At 33.3% G+C, this 21614-nt stretch overlaps 1 protein-coding gene across 2 annotated transcripts in view; it reads right to left on the bottom strand.

Moving 5' to 3' along the window:
• Positions 1-21614, bottom strand: part of UNC5C (unc-5 netrin receptor C) — a gene marked incomplete at its 3' end in the record, with an annotated part of 359207 nt that overhangs the window by 310593 nt on the left and 27000 nt on the right. The gene's annotated exons all lie outside the window — the stretch shown is intronic.

Genomic DNA, 21614 nt, shown 5'->3' with positions numbered 1-21614 from the left:
CCCTTTTCTGCTTCTGGAGCTCATGTTCTTTTAGTGGTCAAGTTTGATAATCTTATTTTTAATTCATGAATTTAATGGAAATCTCTGTTTCAACCAGAGAGCAACAACAATATAAAGGATGAAAAAGGATGAGCAACTTCAAAGGTTTACTAAATTTTAATGAATGACAGAGGATCTAGGCTTCAAACATTATTTTCACATGGAGAAATTAGAAATTATTCAGGAACATAAATTGATATTAATAGCAATACTTTTCATTTATATCCAACTTTGCAATTTTCAAGACATTTTACATAAATTATTCCATTTACATTGCACATAGGAGTAATTCAATAAATGCTAGTTAAGTAAATTATTTTTAATGGCAGAACTACTGCAATTGGAAAACTGAACATCTAAGGACTGGAGGACTATTTTATTCGGAAGCAAAACAGTATTAGCCATTCTATGTAAATTAGTTTGCATATACTCTTACAAACTTAGCAACAGTCAGAAGGGCATCCTCTTTTGACAGTGTATATGCTATTTATTTTACTTCTCTCCTGATTTTCAGAGCATTTTTTTCTCAGCCTCAGAAATTAGGACTTAACCAAAAGTGTCACATAACTATTTCTCATTTTTAAACTACTGAATCACCCAGATTGGTCAAGAAAAGGTATATTAGTGTCTGATTAAAAAACAAAAGCAAAACTATGTATTTAACACTGCAACCATACCTAAAACTGTAGTGTTATTTATGTCAAGAATATAGAAGGGGACATAACTATAGGTTGTTATTTTTTAAAATAGGAAATTGTGAACTGGCCATCTTTAATCATTAGTAAATTTTAACCTTAAAATATTTAAAGTATGTCCAGGAGGCTGAGGCAGGAGGTTGCAAGTTCAAAGCTAGCCTTAGCAACTTAGTGAGGCCCTAAGAAACGTACTGAGCCCCTATCTCAAAATAAAATAATAGTAATAGTAATAATAATAATAATAATAATAATAATAATAATGGCTGTGGATGTGGTTCAGTGATTTAGTACCCCTGAGTTCAATCCCTTGTACAAAAAAATAGAAAAAAAAAAGTATGCCACTAACAGAAGAATCACTAGAATCACTTTAGGGATGGGGAGTGTAATTCAGTGGGACAGTGCATGCTTAGAATGCTTGAAGCCCTTTATTCAATTCCTAGCACCCAAAAGAAAGAAAGAATCCTTTTAGTTACCTTAGGTCTAAAACATGTACAGACATTATTTGTGTTGAAGAGAACCCTAAGTTGACCAAGTGACATAAATACTGGACACTAAATGACAATAGCAATGAAGACACATGTAACAAGAAATTGACATGGGTACTTATTTTTAAAATACAAGTTCATATTGGTAGATATAACGTAAGCCATTTAAGAGGAATTAATTTATCTCTGCTTACTTGGTAAATTATTTATTATTATTAAGCTATGGAATGGCCTGTGTTCATTCAATGTTTCTTAATCTGCGATTTATTCAGTGAGTAGATGGGCCATCACTGTGCTGGTACTGAATTATATAGATAAAGAGGACATGGGCCATACTCATGTGGAGATCACTAGAGGTTTCCTGGGAGTATATAGAAATGATAAGACAATGTACTAAGTATAATACTCCTGGCTGAAAAGCCACACAGGTCAAACAAATAATTGATATTTTCCACCTAATCCTTTAATACTCAACCACTTGATTCATTTATCTTTTAAAACAGGTATTTATTAGCAGTATAATCATATTATTAATTAAAGTTAAAATGCAGCCAAGAGAACAAAGCTATACTAAAACCATTTTTTTTCTTTCCTGTTTTTTCCAAGTTTTTAATTATACATTTTATTGTGACTTCAATTTGTATTTACTTCTACTCCTATAGAATTATTTGATAAATTACAAACATTCCACATAGTGATCAGATCAAATGGCATAATGAAAAGTTCACAGGGTTCTAAATCTGAGACCTGGGTTTAGATCTAGAAACTTAGTTTACTCTTTCACTGCTCTATTTTCTCATCTGTAAATTGGGGATGATAATAATAAACACTGTCAGGCTGTTCAAGTGATTATTAATTTATGAAGCACATATCACAGACTCTGAAACTTAGAATTAAGAAACAACAGCTGTAGGTTATAATTCTCATAGTATTGTGGAATTTGATTACAGTGCTTGGAATAATTATTCATTTGGTTTATTTAATTCAACTTGACCCAAGACTTTGCTGATAATTCATGATGATCCTTTATTTTACAACTCAAATCAGAAATATATTGTATTGATTATGTTGGCAAAAAGAAAAGCCATTCAGGAAGCCATAGGCAGAGGAAGGCAAGAGGCTAAACTTAAAAACATTTCCCCTGACTAGTTGACAATGATACATGATGAAACCATTCCCTTTTCTCTGCAAACATCAGATACTACTTGTAAAAGTATTTAAAAATTGAAAAGTGAATACAAATATAACTGTGAGATTCTTTTCTTCACTGATTGTACCCTAAACTTTCAGCTAATATTTACATATTTGTGAAATTAACTAAGGGGAAAACTATTATGTTATTTCTTTGAAACTATTTTCAGAATAGAAAAAATATTTTTCCAGGGGTCCTTTGATATTATAACTGAATTCAGATTTTTCCCTTAAACATTTTATTTTGGAGTTGATTTACATCAAGTCACACGTCAAACTCCATGAGGACTCTAAAGCTGGGCAAACCACACAAAATCACCACCTCAAAGGCTGACTTGGCTCTCTTATGCTGAAGAAAATCTGTTTTCTCAATCAAAAAAAAAAAAAAAAGTACTGCTTAGAGAACAACAAGAAAAAATAAGAAATTAACATTCTCTATTGCTAGTGTCTTTAATGAAAACTTTTGGGGCTTGTGGAAATGGAGGAAAATGAAAGTTTATCAAGAAACTGGTAAAATGCAGATTCAAAGAAGTATTTTATGGCATAGTTTTAAAATATACTTCTTATTCTAAGACAGATCTCATTCATTGTGGTATTTCCAATTTTGGGGGAAAAAATCCAAATCCCTGGGATTCTCAGAGTCTAAGGTAGGGTATAGATGAAAACTTGACTTGATATCATTACAAGTTTTGAAGAGCAATAGACTAGTCAACTGCTGTTTTCTCCTTATAACTACTTCTCACAGGTTACAGAGGAAGTTTCCACATGGCTTCCTGCCTTATTATGGTTATTTGAAAGTGTTCTAAGGTCCTGCTCTAGTACAAGTAGCCTCTACCACTGTGGGAAACCCCTGTGATTGACTAGGAGCAGAGGCCAGGACAGGTGGCAGGACTATTCTTTACTCTGGAAACCTCATTCTTGTGTACTTTTCATGCAATCAATCATGAAGGAAAGGTCGATGGACAGCTTCAGATAACTGATTCACTAACTACTGACATTGATCTGGTCAGAGAAGTGAAGTTGTGTGGGGATGAAGGGAGGGGCAGAAAAGCCAATCAGGAAACCTAAAACCAGTTACCTCTTCTAAGGAAACTAAACAACACTGCAATAAGCTCTCTTGCTTCAGTCACAAACATTAGCCAAAGCTATTAAGGTAAGTGTATAGTGATGTCCAATTAGAAGTGGGTGGGATGTGTGCACACACAGAAGGTGAGGGCACTAGGGAATTCACAACAGGAGTGAATGGACAATCTTTGCTGTGGAGATTAACATCATGAGACAGAACCCTGTTTCAGAAAGGTTAACTGGCTCTGTCCTAGATCATTAAGTGTAGCTCTGAGTTTCTGAAAACAGAAGCATATGAGGATGAATCCTTCCATCCCTTGAATACTTCATATGTTTTTAGTGTCTGGCATAATAGTAGATGGACTAAAGGTAGTCTATAAACCTAGTTAAGATGAAAACTCAATAGAAATTACATAAACTTTGGTGATTTTTTTTTTTTGTTTGTTCTGAGAGTACCCAGTCCTTTAACACCTAGTTCACAGAAGTGTTGTAGGATTTACTTTTTAATAAAAAATAAATTTAAAGTTCTTCTTGGTTTCATTCTTGGCACCTTGACAGGCTAAAAAGAATATCAGTGAGAAGCCCTCCAGTTTCAAATGAGTTGAGTCCTATAAGACTTACTGTATACAATCAGTGTTGTTCAGACAACACACTTCCTGAGAACAGGGACCTGAGAGTTCTGCTCACCAGGATGGTCCTTCTGCTTACAGCACAATGACTGTACCAAATTAAGTCCTAAATAAAAGGCTGGGTAATGAATGGAATGGGTTCCCAAGGAACTCAGCCTAACAGAGCCATACTAACAAGGTATTTTCCTAAACTTTCTATGGGTATTTCATTAGTCATGTTTATGTGGGTTTTTCCCCCCTTGATTTGGCATAGAATTAATAAAATGAGAACCCTTGATCCAAAGTTTCTCAGCTGGATAAACAACAACTTGCTCTTATTTTGATTAAGCAGAGCCATTATATGTTCTTCCTAAAGCTATTAGTCTGCTAGGAACATGCTGTAATTTATAAGCCCTATCAAAACTTTCCCTGTAATGAAGTGAATAGGAAATTAATGCAGTCAGGCAGAAAGCTCTTTTAGCTAATAGTTTTTAGTATGTTCTTTTCTGAAATACTAGAGAGCAATTTTCATTTACTGGTTATATAAGGAGGAAAACTTCAGTCTCACTGATATCACCTTGATTAGGTTTATGTACAATTACGGTATATTCTTTCCCTTGGGCAAATCATATGCTATAACATAGAAAAATAAATGTTTCAGCTTCCTAACTTCAATTGGTACTTTAAATAGTACTATATAACTATTAGTGGAAAAACTCTGAGAATAAAACTATTTCCTATGTCTTAATAAAAATTTGTAGAATTTAGGTATTTAGGGAGTTCAGATACTGGAAGAGTTGCAGCTCCAATTTTGCATTGAAAAGGAATATAAATTAACATCCTCAATTTTGTTTTTGGAAAGTGCTTTATTGTTATAAGATTGAAATAGATGACAGTGAAATCAGATTTTACTTTTTAGCCATATCTATACAGCTAGCCCTCTGGTCTATGTAGGCTTATGCTCTTTAAAAGAAAGACTAGCTAGAGGCTCGGGAATCTGAAAATTACACTACAATTTTGTTACTTTTGGTACAATAAAAATGTCTATTTTCACTATTGATAATGATAAAATGGCAACCACGTACTTTTGGTGGTGTCAATGGCTCAGAACTCTGAAAAACATACTATGATTTAGGGCTTTCATTGTCAGCAAAAAGGATAATTTTATCAATACTAAACTGACATATAGTTTCACTATTTAATTAAGAAAGTTGAAAGAAGTCTGTGTTCTAAGAATGGTAACCATTCCAATTTGCATTTTTCTTGTAACTAATTAGTTCAACAAACTCTTTCACAGAACAAAGGTCATTTTCCACCTAACAAATATTAGTATTATCACATGCTAATGAGCCCAGAAATTTCAATCACTGTTGTTAAAATAATAAGTTCTTTCACGCTTGTTAATACATATGTATGGATCAGATGCGAAAGTGTGTTAATTTTGAAGTAAAATAACTTTAAAAATAACAAACTATAACTTATACAAATATTATAAAGGCAAATTAAAAACTCCTAGGTACATGAATAGGAACAAGGATTGTCTATTATAGTCTCTTTTTAAGGATTCATCTTCAAGGCAATTTTGAATTCACATCTGATAAAAATATTCTCTCTTTGATGAATGATCTTTTCCATGTAAAATAGCATGTGTATGTAAATATGTATATTTATAAATTTATAAATAAACATATATATATTTACTAACATATATATATATATACATACATATATTATATATATGTGTGTGAAGTATGTGTGTGTGTGTGTGTGTGTGTGTGTTTGTGTTTATTTACTAAAGCTTCTTTTTCCTTTTCTCTTTGGGAGGAAATGTTTATTCTTTGATTGGAAGGCTATAGTGATGCCGCCACAGAAAAAGATTTATTTTCCCTTAATATTATGTTAACAAATCAGAACACTAAGAAGTGGCTACTGTTTCATTTCTTCAAGGTGCATGGGTTGTTAATTGATTAATATTTATGTTTTCACTTTCTTATCATGATAGTGTGTTAATACTTCTTCCTTTCTAGTTTTGAGAGAAGCAGCAATAAGCATTTATACTTGAACCTTTAATAAAGAACATTATTTCCCCTGGTTTGATTGGTTGTTTTACTAAAATTGATTGGACTCAGCCCAATTGCCTTGTAAGTACGGAATTTGAAACTTTTATTAGTAATGTAAATATAATAATTTTCATATAAACATCTTTAGACATGCATAATTACAAACGTTTTGTGCTAGACTTGTGTTGAAACAGAACAGTTAAGTGGCAATGTGTGATGCACAGGACTGACACTGTACCTAAACAGTGTTCGGTATATGTTGATTACCATGTTTATCTTTATTAACAATAGTAGCAGACATTTACATTACATAAAAAAAACTTAATAAAATCACTCCCCCAAAAATTGCCTATTAGAGAAAAGCATAGATTTTACTTCAGGTTATTCTGAGTATTTATAATGACATTAATTATTATCAGAATCTTTAAAATTTCTGTCCTGCAAAGACACCCACACTTGTCATATCATAATTTTTAAATGATGTTATTCTGGATTCTGACAAGCCTTACATTCATTCTTTCTTCATTAAAACCATTGCTCTTTTGATTTTTATTTATATTCAGTAAATGTATTCCACATCTTCCTATTCAGAAAAAATTTTTGGCTCATAATTTCCCTATTCAAATTTGTGATTTTTAGACAATATAGCTAATTCTTTTCCTTTTGTAACATTACTAGGTTGACCTTTATTTTATTTTTATTGTAACTTATTGTCCTTGAGAGTTAATTGACATATTCTTCTAATGCAACAAATTTAGTTCATTCTTCTAAATATTGTTTGGCTGCCATAAAGACATAGAACTTCTGAAGATTATTGAAGAATAGAAGCCAAATAAAATTTTAAAACTGAACAACTTTTTAAAAGAGGTGCCAAAACAGAGAAACCATGGGATTTATGTCGTTTTACTTGAAGAATATGCAAAACCATCTAATGGACTCTAGAATCGCGTCAAATGTCATGACCTCTTTCCATTCCACCAAATTTTTTTATTGTGGTCATTTATTTAACATTGTTCCCACCCTCTGCCACCCCACTTAGCTTATACTCTGTGGACAGTTTTCACTCGTGTCCTTAATGCAACAAAGTAAATTTGGTTACTGAAACCAATGTCATTTTCTTCTCTTTCATCAGAACCCCTAATTATCAATTCACATCAACCTAAGAGGAACTTCAAATTTATGTCATTAATCAATCGCCACTATCTAATATCACTAACAATTCTGTAAAGCTATTTCCTACTGTTATCTTTACCTTACACAATAAAATATGACTTCTGTTCTGGAAACCTTACTGATGCTTTCCAGGAAAAACAGTGAACATTCAGTGATGGTAATATAAGATGGCACTCCCTGGTCCTCTGGTCCTTGGGAAAGGCTTCCCATTTCTCTCTGTCTTTGAACACATTGGCCTCTTCCCCTTCTTTACTGCAAATAGACTTCCTCTTTGGACAAGTTTACCTATCACTAGTTCTAACACAGCTGGAAAAGAATCTGGACACTAAGCATTTCTTTAACCTCTGTCTTCAAATCCCCAGTTGCCCATTCGGGGCATCTCTCATTTCCTCTTGACCTAAGTCTATGGCAAACATATAAAGAACCTATCCACTCGCCATATGAATCATATCTTTATAAAGCACTCTCAAGAGCACTCTAGGAAATAAAAATCCTAGTTCGAATTATAGTCATGATCATGGTATTAAATAATTTAGGGAATACTCCACTGCTGATTTTGTCCATTTTTTTAAGGCAAGTAGGAATTTTTTTTAAAATTTGGGGAAAAGCACACATTGCTTCAATTCTATAACAAAATTAAACTGTGGTTTCAAAAAAGTGTTGCCACATTAGAAGGGGAAGTGAAAAATTAACCCATTAGCCAAAAACATATTAAAAGTCCTTTTAGAAAGTCTTTTTAAAGAAAGATTATATATGCACATATGTGTACATATCCTCACTTACATGAATGATCAATTAACGTCTTTTCCTTATGATGTCACATAGTCCAGTTTAAATTTATGGGTGGTCTGTTTTATAATTTTTATGATCTTTTCTTATGATATTACCTAATTTTCATTTTTCAAATAATTACTTTAATAAAGGATTTCTATATATTTTTTAATTTTTCAAATTCAACCAGTGTAAATGTCAGAGGCTTAGCTTAATTGACCATATATTTCTCCCCAAAATAAAAATGACAATGAGAGGTATGACAGGGAATCAAAAAGAAAAATCGACAAGCTTTCACTTCTTAATTTCAGAATTTTGTTTCCTACTTTAACTGGTTTATTATCAGAATTTGATTTTAATTATTCATTAACAGAGAACAATTTCTTGATTAAGAACAGTAGCGGATGAGCAATTTACAGTCCTCAAAGTGTAACTACCCTGGTACAGGTCAATAGAAATAGGCAAACAAGAGGCCAATTCAAAAGTTCCTGCCCAATTTCCTTCCACAGCCAGGTCTTTATGAGCAAGCAGTCATGGAAAAGATCCTAGAAAAATAAACTGTGGAAACATTTCAGCAACTTAATTGAGATTTTGCAAGGCTCTCAAAGCCTGCATTGTTGTAGCCCACTCTCATGAAAGACCATGATTCAGCTGTAGGAATGGTGCTATTTAAACCCATTAACCATATATCTTAGGAATTTACTTCCTAATTATGCAGTATGGTTTATAAACACTTTTTTTTTGTTCTGTCACTGGGTGACATAATGTTTTAAGTAAGTAAAGCAAATTGGCCTGATCATTATTTTGAAAATTTCTTTCTCAACACTTGTCAGATTTAGATTTGGGGAACACATTGCATTTTTGTTCTAGAAACTCTAATGATCTCCTAATGAATTTATCACTTGCTACAGACTGAGAAAAAAATGGGTATATTTATAGCCTTATATCTGACAGTGAAAGTACTAACCCTCCATTTTAAATATAGGAGGTGTCGAAATGGCAAATACTACAGTATTGGCCAGAAGTGGGCAACCCTATATTCTAGAAAGAATGCCAATAAGGACACGATTTTGATTTTGTTACTTCTGAGGAAGTCCAAGAACAGATCCAAAGAACACAAGACCCACCTTATTAGAGTGAAGAATAACTCTAAAACACATTTTTCTTGGGAGTTAACAAAGTAGACAAGATTCTATGCTATATGACAATGATAGAAAGTAATTTGGAAGTAAAATCACTGGGTAGTGGCAACATATTCAACTCTCACATAGTTAAGTTTAGAGCAATAGTGCTACGACAGTATTTTTATTTAGGATGTTGTTTTTATCTGGCTCAGGTGAATAGTCGTCATAAATTACCACATTTGAATGATGCTCAATAGTGCAGCATATTCCAGTCAAAATATGTCACCAAGCTACCAACATTCATGATGGTTTTTGGCCCTAGGTGATAGTGATGTTAAGCATAATACTCAGTAGTAATTTACCCTGTCACTCACAGATTTTAAAGTTGCTATTTTGAATGGCATTTACTGTAATAACATATTACATGTCACTTTACTTTAAAAAAAAATCCAGTATATTGAGTAAGACTCATTACTACAGAGGGAAAAAGACCTAGCAAAATGACTATGTAGTTGGCTGGGAGAAATGGTATATCTGGAAAAAATTAATCAGTAACTTCCTCAGCAAACTGGAGCTGTTAATATCTAGCTATACTATATTAAGAAGGATAAAATGCTTTCTTAGGTATAAAGCAATGATAATGTCCAGGATATATCTGATTTTCTTCCCAGTTACCGTGTTCTAAATACCTTCACAACTTGATTTTGAAAGTATAGTCATAAATACAATACAAGCAAGGTATGAATGATATGAAATAAATGATGTGTCTGTATAAACAGATACACAAAACACACATATATTACATGATTAGAAATTGTCCTTCAAGCCACCTGAAAAATCATTGCAATTTTATTTTTGAGTCAGAATAGGAACTCAGTAAAACTTGGAGACAATAAATGTGATGCATTTTTCAGTTTTCAAAGATTTTACTCTCATGAATTTGAGACTATTATACATACTTCTTTACAAGATTAGAGAATAATCATTTTCATTTCTTCTCTAATATAATATCATACTGAGTAAAGTAATTGACAGATACAAAGGAAAGTGATTATCTGTTTAAACTTACCAGAAAAAAATGAGTTCGTGATGCACCATTAGATAATTGAGATAGATAAATGACAGCTGGTAACTCTGGAATGACTTACCCAGTTCTTTCTAATGACAGCTGAACAGTCCAAAACCCCATGAATTAGTATAACTACTACATCCTCGTCCCAGTATTCTTTACTTTTGTCCTCTTTACCAAAATATTGGGTGTCATCACTTCAAATGTTTCTCTACATAGTTTTGGCAACACTATAATTTCTTCTTTCTAAAAATTCTTGGTTCACTTCTCTGATTTTCCTTCCTCCACATACTTGAACACGGAGCATATCCCACAACCCATTCTCTAGCCTCAGCTCTTCCTATGTCATCGTCAGCTTTAAAATTTCATATTCTCTCCTGATCTCAAGTATCATATTGGTGATGACACTAACTCCCTGTCGACCCCTATTCCTTCCTCCCCATACACAGTTACATAATTCCAGAATGCTGATATCATTTCCAAATGATGGTCTTTAAAATTCAGACTCATCATCTTCTCCTGTGATTGTATCTTCTATATGAGTTCCTTAGCTTTGTCAATATTTTCATAATTTCTCCATCATCTTGTTCAAAATGCCACCATCAGCTATAACTGATAAGGGCACTCCGCTTCCCTGGATCAATGTGAAGTCATCAGTTAAGTCAAAGGGGTAGCCATAATGTTTCCATAGAATCTCTAAGCTTCACTCTTTCCTTCCCATTCCTCTGCCATTGCATGATCTAGTTTAAGGATCTCATACTTGGTTTATTGCCAAGAGCCTTCTGACTAACCAATTTTTATTCCAGTCTATTTCCTCTCAGATCCATTTTTTCACATGGTTTCAGATTAATGTCCCTAGCCAAGATTTTCTTTATACCACAGTGCAGAGTTTCAGGGCAAAGGTTCTGGAATTATACTGCTTGTGAATACATGCATGCCAACTCCAACATTCATTGGTCTTGGAAAAGTTATTTCTCATTTTGTTGCCTTAATCCCTGCCTACAACACAGGGTTGTTGGGAAAAAATAGATGTGTTGATACATGTAAAATACTCAGAGAAGTTCCTCAGGCAAGTGTTCAATAAATGCTGGTCACTGTTATTATTATCATCTTCATTAACTACTTCTAACAGCTTTGTGTACACCGTAGGATAAAGCTCAATCCCTTAACCTGGCAATTAGGCTCAGTACAGTCTGGTCCCATGTAAATGACCCAGATTCAATGAATGGTATTTGCTAATATATGAGTTTTATGCTCCAGGCAGAGTGAACTAAATCAAATACACTTGGAAATGATGTTTTCATTCTTGCTGTGACTCATCATGTTCCTCTCTTCCTCAGTGTGTGTTTTTTCTCTCCACATTTATCTTACTACTTATTTTTGACTTATTTTAATGAGTTGCTCAAGTCTTGTTTATTCCCAAAGAGGAAATACCAGATAAACATTTCATGTGGCTCAAAGTTTTTAGAAGAAGTGTTCCTCAAACTGGGAAAGAGCTGCATGTTATAACCAATCTTGGAGATTAGTATTGTACATTAATATTTAATGAATTTTGAGATGTCCCACAGTAAAGAATTTAACACACTATCCCAAAATTCTTTGAAGATGAAACACTTTATTTTCCTTTAGAAACTACTAGAAATGTGGACACATATATTCCAGAGGAGAGAGTCGAACTGAAAACTCTTTCAGTTTTGAAACTGTACTATAGTCACAACTTCCCATTGTAATTTTAAATTTTGAAAGTGTGTTCAAAATTAGAAAAAATGTGTGAAAAAGTTAAATTTATATCAAGTACTAAGTTCAACTTATACTAAAAGTAGAATATCAAAAATGTAATTAAGTTTATTCTTGATTAATATCACTATATCCATTAAAAATTCTGAAAGACCAGAGACTTATTGATAGTTTTTATTTATTAACTATAAAAATTTGCAGTATTTTACAATATTTTTCAGTGTATTGATGTTGTATCTAATGGCAATAAGTCAAAGAAGTATAAACCAATGCTGATTAAAGGTTTATTTAAAATTTCTGTATCTGTGGGTTGATTCTTTTACTGGCTCAGTCTATAATTCTATGTTTTTGTCTCCCACACATTTCAGCCTTCCATTCCTAATATCTAGGCCTTGACTTATAGCTATAAAAATCCCATCTTTAGTTCTATTAAACTATAAACTAAAAGAAATAAGAGGACATGCTGAAATATCAGAACAAATAAGAGGAAGAAATTTAATTAAAAACCTGAAGGTTGACATCCAGTTTTTTAAATAACTGATTGAACCACTGCTGCTTAAAATGGCATTTAAGATGTCTGTGCCATTATTAATTTGATTAAAAAATAATTATAACTTATACAGATTGAAGATAATTATATAGTGAGTTGTGGAGGGAAAACACATACTCCTTGAAATGTAAGTTTTATGTAAGTTTATTTAAATTTATTTCAAGTATAATAATCTATATTATACTAGATGATAAATTTGCAGGTAATTTTAATCCAAATAATTGTTTGCATAATAACCAAACATGAGCAATAGGAATAATATAAAATAAAAACTAAATATTAATCAACCACACTATCTAAATTGTCAGTAGTTTTCTAAGTAGTTATAATCAGAATATTCCAACAGTACAGTATGCTTTTCTTTGATGTCTACAGTCACAATGCTGTTAGACAGATTTTTTACTTTTTGTCTGTGAAATACTTGAAACTTAGAAGACAGGAAAAACAGTTTAAACTTATTTTTTATTCAAATCACAAAAAATGGAAGTATAACTAAAATATAATACTATTAGACTTAAAATACCAATCTCACACATAAAATATTTTCATTTGGCTAAAGGGAAAAGTCTTTTAGGTATTTATTTAGTTTTGTATCCCTAGTTCTCCTTGATATCTTTCACTACAGAAGTTTTAACATGGGCAAAGGAAAGCTTTATTAGACATATATTTATTAAAAATGAAAATTCCCTTACTATCTGTTTATAAATACTTTACTATTATCAAGTAAGTACTCATCTTTCAAAAGCCAGGATTAAAGTTCATTAAAACAGACCACTAGAGGGCAAGCGACACTCTGAGCTCAGTTATAAATAAGTGAAAGGATACAGCTATTTAAGCCAGTAGTTCTATTTCAAACTCATTGTTTCCTTCCTTGCTTTTTTATTCCTTCACTCAAAACTATTTTTTCAGTGCCCACTGTGTGCCAGCCACACTGAATAGAGAATTAAAGTCAGTCTTTAGCCTTGAATCTCTTCACATATTCATGTGCATGTATATTTGAAAAATGGTTTTAATACTTTCCTTAAATAGTTTTTAATCCTTCAAAGCTCATTTTTAAATTTTATCATGAGTGTGATGTGGTAAAATCAGACACCCAGATTTAACCAGACAAGTTGTAGTCAAATAACTTGGACATCTCTAACACTGAAAATCAAGGGGTTGCTTTGGGGCATAAAATATATTAATGAATAAAATCCTATAGAGTGGGATTTTAATAAAAGTCTGTGGAATGTTCTACAACATTGTCCAAAATTTGCCTCAGCATTTTTCTTACTCGGTTTGTCTTTTTTTTTTTTTTTTTTTAACTAGGCGGATAAGCACTGACATACAAAGATAAAAAGTGGTTGAGTTGTTGTCAGAGACAATCAAAGTCTTCTTCAGGTCCCCATTAGCCAGTGCCCCAGAAAGGGGTGGAATGATTTCATAATTTCTGTTGAATAGAAAAGGACACTGATACCCTGGGGATATTGATTTGGAGAGACAGAAAGAATAGCCGGGAAGCTCTTTCAGTGATGGAGAAGATAATGATTTTGTGATTCATCCAAAAGAAACGCCCTACAACCTTTGATAATTGCAAGGCAGATAGTGAGGCTGCTGACCCTGTCAAATTAGCAGAAGCTAATAACACTGTGGTAGAAGTCAAACCCAAGCACCACGAAGGAGAGTTTAGCAACACCCACATATTTTTAACCATATTTCCATTTGTGTGTGTATATAGAGGGGCAGGGGGCTTGTCTCTCTAAAAGAGAGATTGCTTTTAATCCTTGTTAATCTCACATCCAAACCATTTTTCTAACCTCAGTACTTTAAGGCATGTTAGATACACCAGAAATGCTCAAGCAAAATATTAAGGAAAACAGAAGCTGACTCTCCTCCATGTGCCCAAACTAAGACACACAGCACTAGTGACATGTTAAATGTTCAACATAATTAAATTACATAGAGGAAGAAAAACCTATGGAGATGTAGGAATGGATACAGTATTGTTTAACCACCGGGCAATGACCTACATCTTTTTAGTTAACGGCTTCTTCCCTTAGTTAAATTGATAAATTCATTTAGACTAAGTTTGTAGAGCTCCTATTTAGGCTCCAAGGACACAGCAGAACCAGATCTGTTCTCTGGTAACTTACTTTCCAGTGAGGTTCCCTGGCTAGACCCATAAAGAGCTGATCAACACTCCCTTCTTGAAATGTTCCCTTAAATGTGGGGAAAAGAAATAGGAATTCAGAACCATGCAATAGGAAAGTCAATAAAAATAGAAATATGTACCAAAGGCTGTGACAGCAAAAAGGTGGAAACTTTCTGAGAGAAGGGGCTACATCCTGAGAATTTTTTGAAAGAAGATGCAAAGAGAAGAAGGTCAGTTTGCCAATATCATCTTGTTTTGAAAGAAAGTTGAAGGAAAATTGAAGAATCCTTGTTAGATGAGGAGGAAGTAGCATGTCAAGCACATGGCACGGAGTGGTTTGTAAAATGGAATACAGAAATAAAAATGGGGCTGGAGAGGTGAAGGGCTGATACATTTCATGTCTACAGGAAACTGTGACTTCCTCTAGTTGATGATATGTGAGCATTCAAATGTTCAAGCTTGCTTTTGATAGGGAAGCATTTGAAAAACATGAAAAAAATTACTTTTGCATTGCACATGCATGCACATGCATGAAGGTATAAAGAATGGATTGAAGTCAGGCAATTATTCTTACACTTACAGATCAGAATATTGACAGAGAAACTGGATGAACTAATTTCGATCAAATAATAGGGAAAGTTTCTCATGTATGACTAACAATTATTTAATCCTTTTCTCCCAGAATAATGTACTATGGGAAACTGGGCATGGTTCTGAAAAGACCATTGCTGTATAATAAAGCAATGAGAGGACTTCACCTGTCATTCTTGTAACCCTAGGGCACTCAAGTCATCCCAGGGAAGAAAAGTACCATATAAATACCATATAAGTACCTTATAAACTGAATGATTTAAGTATGAATTGCTCTCTCTTTATGCAGAATCAAATCTCTTAAAAATTACCATCTTTCACATTTCAATGGGGTTCAAACATTTTATAAAATTATATTTGTTTTGTTAATTACTCTGATAAATCAAGTGCTCTTGCCAGGTTCATGGAAATAAGCTTACATATTTGCTACCACTCAGTATAAGTAAATTTTTTGTTGTTTAATGTGAGATTAATTGGTAAAATGTTAAAACAAAAAATCCATTTCCAAGTACAAAAATCATTTCTCAGAAATGTTGACTCAGTAATATAGTTGATATTTTTGAGGACATAAAATCTTTTACAAATTAATAAATGTGTCCTACACATGCTGTGTTTTTTTTTTTTTTTTAACATGCTTTACCCCTTGGCAAAGGTATCTCTCTGCAGAGGGGGAAAAAAAAAAAAAAAAACGGAAAGAAAAAACACAACAATTACTATTTTTGACAGAGGTTAGCATGGCAACCTCCACAAGTGGTTTGACAAACCTAGTTCTTGTCATGGTGCTAAATATGTAAATTACACTGAATGACCGAGGCTAAAAGCAAAGTGACAGTTGACTGTGACTGCCATTAACCGTGGATCACATCCCGGCATGTAATGCAATTATATGGCAGGAAACAACTAATGTGGGCTGCTCTGGTGGGAGAGGGGAGAAAATATTGAATTTTTCTTTGTAATCTATTTACATCTTGCAATGGGGGCATTAGCTAGATTAAGGTTCAGCTTGCCAGGCACACTCCCGCCCAGTGTGCTAAGTGGTGCCTCCATTCATAACGCGAGAAGAAGGTAATGGTTAGAGAAACAAATACATTAAAATCCCACTGAGTGGGGGGCAATTTTCTCTCATAAACTTCCCTTACTCTTACGCCATCTCATGATGGAGACTGAAATCTTTTAGAAATTTAAAGATCTGCCAGCATTAGTCATCTGATCGTGACTTCTTCTTTACTCTCATAAGTAGACAAAGCCCATTGAAAATTTGATAACAATTCATATGAATTTCCTCACAAAGACCAAGCTTAATATACACGATGAAGACACAGGAACAGAGCACATTAAACTGTACATCTCATTCTTCCCTCAGCCTCCCAAGTCGCTGGGATGACAGGCAGATATGAGCCACTGTGCCTGGTCATTTTTTTTTTCTTTTTATATACAGTGTTAAAAGAAGTGAGGAGGGAGACGCCACTTGCACCCCTGGTATCTGATCAGGTTCCTCAGCCTCAACCATGCCCCAGGTGATGCTTCTGGTGGGTATCCCCTTCTTTTGGCAGAGAATCCTGATTCTATTCAGTCATTTGAACCAGAATCCACCCTTACCCCCACTCCGACCCCAACCCATGTCCCCAATTATTTTATTTCTATTGCTGAATATAGGTAGGGAAATAGAAAAACATATCAAATTTGAGAAAGAAACAGTTCAATGGGGGTAGGCATTTAGGACAAATACCTTTTGAATGTTCTAGAAGTTTGAAAATTTGAACTCTATTTTTCTCAAATGCTCATATACTGTCAGCCATCATGATAAATACATTAAGTGTGTGCCTATCTTCTTTGGACTATTCATTTGTTTTCCAAATACATGGATTTTAATATTAGAACTCAAAAAATTCTATATCTGAGCTTTAAACTTTAAACTATATAACTTGAATAATTTGGGGTTCTGTAAAATACATGTTCTGGGCAGATACTATACTTCAGAATATCAAAACTGCTAATGTAACCACAAATAAACCCCCTTTTCCCAAAGCAGCTCTCTGAGAATACAAGTTTTGTTCTTCCTAGTAATACTTTCCTACTTTTCCAAGTTGTTTTCCCAAATGTGTTTATACTAGATTAAAAATTCAAAAATTATCAATTGTATATAATAACCCAGGACCAAATCTGTTATAGAAAAGCTTAAAGATTATCTCAGCTAACAAAATTGTCATTTATATCTAAATATCTATATTTAATTTGTGTATCTAAATTAAGGTAGGGCCAAAAAAATTCCCTACTCCTTATTAAGTACAAACATAAAATAAACTCAGATATTTTTAAAATGTATGTGATCTTAATGTCTAATTAAACTTTTTGATCCTATTATCTCTCAGTAGTGGATTGGAATTCTATTTATGCCAAGTTAATTCTTATGAATACTCTAGAGGTCAAATAATCTCCGTTGAGAAGTTTTCCTTGGCAATATCTACAGGTTGTCATATATTTCTAAAATTTATTGTTCCTTTCCTTCATGGCACTTATCATAATTTCAACTAAATAGTTCTTTACATTACTTTTTACTGTTTATCTCTTAAACTAGCCTGTGTCTTCTACATGGACAGAAACCACACATTTGATTTATTTACACTGAAGCTTTAGATACAAGAAAGGTGCCTGGCAAACAGTTGGTACATATAAATATATGAATGGAATTCATTCTTTGATATTTCTCCATTTCTCTAACATACTATCTTTACTAGGCCTAATCTGCATAGTAAAACTAGAAATTTATAATACCTAAGTAATAAGATAGAAGACAACTGCTTGTAACAGAAAATGATGATACAGAAATTCCATCAAGAATATCTTTTTAAACAATTCACACTTTAACTACTATGTATAATTAATTTATGTATTATAACCCAATTCCTAATTCTAGGGCATTTATAGAAAATATTACTTTCATATATATCCTCTCCATAAATCTTTACAAGAGTCTTTCGGAGAACATTGCTGCCTCAATTCTACAGATGGACAAACTGAGGCTCAAACTATTAAGGTTTTGCCTAAATTTGGACCCTCAGTAGGCAATACTGACAGAACTGAATCTGCAAAGTCATATAGTCTAAATAAAATTCGAATGACAGAAGTCTTAAAAAACATTCAATAGCTTGCCCTCTAAAATAAGGTATTTATGCTTAACATATTAGGTTTTCCTCAGTGGGTCTGTTTTTGCTAAATGAGTAAAATGGATAATTGAAAGCATTGAAATGTCCCTTTATGGTAGAGAAAGAAGTGAATGTTAAGCATGAATAATGCAGTTAAATAGCTGTAATCATCTACGATGCATAGCCAATAGTCAACAGATGTTCAACACAGATCTAAGGGAACAAACACCTAACACATCTAACAGGATTTTATTTGAAATAATGCATCTTAAAACAAAGGACAACTTTGACACACACACAAAAATCATTTTTCATCATTTCTTACTTGTAGAGATCACATTTTCCTATTCTAGGGCTGTATGGTAGTTTCAGCCAAAGTGAAACTCAGCAATCTTGAAGAGCAGATATATATGTTGTAAAATTTTTGTAAGCATTAGCCAAACAATCCTTAAGCTATGTGGTATTATGTATGTATACATATATTAACTCTATATGTTTATATATGTAAACATATATTAAATCTCACATTTAAACTTACAAATTATACCTACATAATTTGAGTCAAGTTAATTAACTTGTTTTTGGACAGGATCACCCATGCGGGAAAATCTTCACTATTTTCCCCCCTCAATACTGTGTTAGCAATATTTACTTATATTTTCAAAGTGAATACTTAAAATATAATTCCATGATAACAAATTGTCTTATTTGAATAAAATATACAGATTAGCACATATTTGATATATAAATAAAATATGATATCTTGAATTGACCCAATATATGGATGCTTGCAGAAAATTCTTGAATATACAGTAAAACTAAATGCTTAAATGTTAAACAAATGAAAATAGTATTTACCGTGATGGAATATTCTGTGGTTTTAATATCCTTCATTCACTGAACCAAAACATATTAAGCACTGGGTATCAGATGAAGAATAAACATACACATGATCCCCACTTATAGCAAAACTACTGGAAGCTAGACTGAATTTTTAGATTGTTCTTGTTCTCCCAGACATTTCATTTGGCTGGCACATGGTGAAAGCGTGTGTGTGTGTGTGTGTGTGTGTGTGTGTGTGTGTTTGTGTGTGTGTGTGAACACCCAGTGGTGGTCAGCTGCCCTCTTAGGAGTGGGCATACTAGCCTTTGGAGGGGAGAGAGTAATGGATTTGCAAATCTCCTGCTGCTTCCAAAGCTTTCCCAAGCCCTGTCCCTAAGTCCACTGCTCTTCTAATCAAAGTAACATGCTCATCAGCCTGGATAATCATTGTCACATCAATGTCTGCATCTGGTGTTTATCATCTTGGAGAGCCAAGCAACAGAAGGCTCCATTTCAACCACGCATTTTAAAATCTCTTCTTGGAATGGCACTTCCTGTGTGCCCTAAAGGACCTATAGTGAGTGCCAAGTGACTGTTTCCTGCAGCACACACACAGGAGAACACTATGAAAAGAGAACTGAAGTCCCCTGGATAGAGCGTATAGACAGCACCATGTCATGAAAGAACTAAGGAGGGGAAGGATGTGTTCATAGCTCAGCCACTTACAGATCTGTTTTCTCCTCTGGCAACTGAAGGATACTTTCAATATCCATTTCTCCTTCTTCAAAGACTAGTTACAAAGGTTAAATGTCAGAACATATGCACCTTGCTTTATAAATCATAAAGCTAGATGCAAACAGCCATTAAATAATGATGATAATGATAAAACACTAATGTTAAACAAATTCAAGAGACTGTTTCCTTAAATACAATTCAGAAAACTCATGCTTTCTGCAAAATACAGCTCTTACTTCTTTGAAACTTGCATCTTGTTATTCTTTTCTGTTTTAAGCTATGAATTAGAGAATTTCCAAGCCCTGGTGACCTTATGTTGGAATCATGCTTACTCTGCAAAAATGTCTCACACTCAGAAATAGGATGCCTCAAATACAATCAAAAGGAAAAAGAGAACATTCCAACTATCTTATAAACACACAACTAATATTGAAAAAATACAGAAACTTGAAAGAAAAAAAAGGACATACAATTTAAAGTATTCCTAAAAATATCACAATAAAGTACTCCTAAAAATATCACGATAAAATAACAATCCTGAGGATTAAACTAGTAACCCAAACCTACAAAGATAAACCCTTCACAGGTCAAGATTATACTATTTCCAACCCTTCATTGGAAGAGGAAAATATTTTGTGATCATGAAAAGTTGAAACTGAGGCACCGGATTTAAAAAAAAAAAATCATACCATTAAAAAGAGACATCTGGTCATTTTGGCATGATCACATTTCTGTTACAGGGCGCAAATACATACTTTATGAGACTATGCCATTGATTACATACTCTGCATTTTAGCACTGTTTCTAAACATACTGTAAATTATGTTAAGTAACTCATTGAGTCTCTGATTTAGTTTTTTTTCTTCCTCAAGCAGAAAGATAATGTTTTCTCCACAAAAGAATAAACCAGTAGACAAATCACATTTATAAACTCTGCAAGTGACATGAGTGACGTTAAAACATCTGGGAGATGTTAGAGACTGCATTAACTCTAATCGTGTATCACATTATGGCAGAACTTTTTTTCCTTAATGAGGAGGAAAGACTGAGATAGTGAATGTGTTATTCAACATAACCCTGCAGTTCTTGTCCAAAAACTGATAAAGCACCAGAGAGAAGGCCTTGCCCTGCCAGATTTCCAGAACTAGAGCTACACAATCTCCTTTATGTTTGACCAATGTGTCACTGGTGACAGTGCCTGAGAAAACAAGGCCCACTTTCTCACTCCAAATAAATCACAGGCTACCCAGCACCCAATATTTACATTTAACAAGGAGCCTGTCTTGTTCCCTTTCTTCTAGCAACACTCCATTCATCTGTGAATTTAGAAACTTAAATAGGTCTTGAAAGACAAGACTCCAGATATAATGGTAAGATTCAAACGCCATAAAACTAACATATTTGGTAAAACCTGATTTGGTAATTATGCTATAAAATTAAGTGAAAATATTTTAATATTTGATTTTATGTTTGCCTATCTTTAGGGAAACTATTCGGAAACCTAATATAAGGCATATAAATATGAAAGGCTTAGGAAATCAACTGCGACTGCAGTAGCTCACCTTGGAAATATTTATTTATCATTTTCAATATGCAAGAGAAGTGCTTTCCAGCGATTTAAT

Source organism: Spermophilus citellus (genome assembly GCF_964194105.1).
Source record: "Spermophilus citellus genome assembly, chromosome: 8".
Classification (NCBI taxonomy): Eukaryota; Metazoa; Chordata; class Mammalia; order Rodentia; family Sciuridae; genus Spermophilus; species Spermophilus citellus.
The sequence above is the reverse complement of the archived record's forward strand: the minus strand, read 5'-3'. Positions and strand labels throughout refer to the sequence as shown.